The 1,623-nt window shown below is 52.9% G+C and overlaps 1 non-coding gene and 1 pseudogene across 1 annotated transcript; both read right to left on the bottom strand.

The window, feature by feature from the left end:
* The window catches only part of LOC125500822, a 7,452-nt pseudogene extending 7,304 nt beyond the window's left edge, over window positions 1–148 (bottom strand).
* Window positions 149–712: 564 nt separating this feature from the next.
* LOC125500846 lies at window positions 713–867 on the bottom strand. Its single transcript, XR_007278308.1, has one exon. It is a non-coding gene; the product is annotated as a 5.8S ribosomal RNA (ribosomal RNA).
* Window positions 868–1,623: the final 756 nt, after the last annotated feature.

Raw genomic sequence — 1,623 nt, 5'->3', positions numbered from 1 at the left:
CTACATTTCCCAGCGGCAGAACCGCGGGATTCAGTGCTGGGCTATTTCCTGTTCGCTCGCCGCTACTAAGGAAATCCTGGTTAGTTTCTTTTCCTCCGCTTATTAATATGCTTAAATTCAGCGGGTAGTCTCGCCTGCTCTGAGGTCGTCAAAGAATCGTTCGAACAAAACATATCGTGGTGTGTTTTTCAACGGAGACGACTAGGGTGTGATCGAGAGGGGGAGCGCAAAATAAAAAAAAAATCACGGACGATCATCGAAAATCTGACTCCGCGGATATTCTTATTTTTTACTCCACCTTTTCTCGTCAACCCGACAAACGACACGCGCGCGCCACACAACCGTCATCAATTCGACGATGACGCGTTTGGCACGCGGGTCGTTTCTCTTACCAAAATTTTTGCTAACGGCAACCCGTTCGTCAAAACGGGCGGCAACGCAGGTATCGCGCGGCTCGGATCGACGTTCCTCTCGACTATTATACTAGCGCTGGGACGCGACGACCGGCCACACGACCGCGATGCACCAACCCGCCGACTTTTGCGCGGTTGACGCGAGTCGTACCGTGTCAGTCTCTCAAAATCGTTTGAGGCGACGCCGCGGGCTCGCGCGCGACTCGCGCGCGGACCACAGCGGTGAACGCCCAATTCTTGCGCACGCGACCCTCGCTCCTCTTGCGAGGTGGGGCCACGTGCAGTAGTTTGTTTTGTAACGACCCTCAGCCAGGCGTGGTCCGGGATATGTATCCGTGGACCGCAATGTGCGTTCGAAATGTCGATGTTCATGTGTCCTGCAGTTCACAAGTAGACGCGCAATTAGCTGCGTTCTTCATCGACCCACGAGCCAAGTGATCCACCGTTCAGGGTAATCGTTTTTTCACTTTGCATCGTGTCTCCGGCCGCACCTCGAGTCAAAACGGAGGGCAGAGGAGACACTTTGACAATTGTTCGGTTGTTACGCCGGCTCGTCGTGACGCGAAGAATCTTGCGATCATTCGTGCACCTCGCTTCAAGCGTTTCTTTGTACGATCAGTTCGAATGTGATTCCAATATCAAGCGCGTGACGCGCGGAACCCCTCCGAAAGGCTCGAGCGCGGCTTGTACTCTACAACACTTTACGTGCGAGGAGGAAGCCGCGTATAATTCGATCGAGCCATATTTTTTGTGTCTGGGGGGAACCACGGCACGTGGATTTTGGTAATGTTACGCAAAAGGAATAAGATCTCAATTGCATTTCACGGGGCGAAAGTTCGTCGCCAACCTTCCGCCGCGGAGAACGCGACGTCACCCCGGTGGAGCTAAACTCCAGCCGGAGCAGGTTACCCCGTGAAAGTATGGTAACTTTTCTTCATGTGTATCTTTGAAAAGAAACAATTTGAAAAAAAAAGCATAAAAAAAACCGTTCGATCAATCGCGCGCCACGCCTCGTACAAAGCGGGGGGATCGACCGAACGGTTGATTCAAACGCACACCAAGCGTCCCGTTCAACAGAAGCGGGCACTTGGTCGCCTCAGCAACGCGCACAATGTCGCTACCTCACACAAATCTGATCGACGAATGGCATCACGATCCGCATCGCTATCGTCCAGAATGGAAAGAGAGTTTTCGTTCTTGCGCCCCCGTA

This window comes from Athalia rosae, chromosome 4 (assembly GCF_917208135.1).
Source record: "Athalia rosae chromosome 4, iyAthRosa1.1, whole genome shotgun sequence".
NCBI classification, from domain to species: domain Eukaryota; kingdom Metazoa; phylum Arthropoda; class Insecta; order Hymenoptera; family Athaliidae; genus Athalia; species Athalia rosae.
The sequence above is the reverse complement of the archived record's forward strand: the minus strand, read 5'-3'. Positions and strand labels throughout refer to the sequence as shown.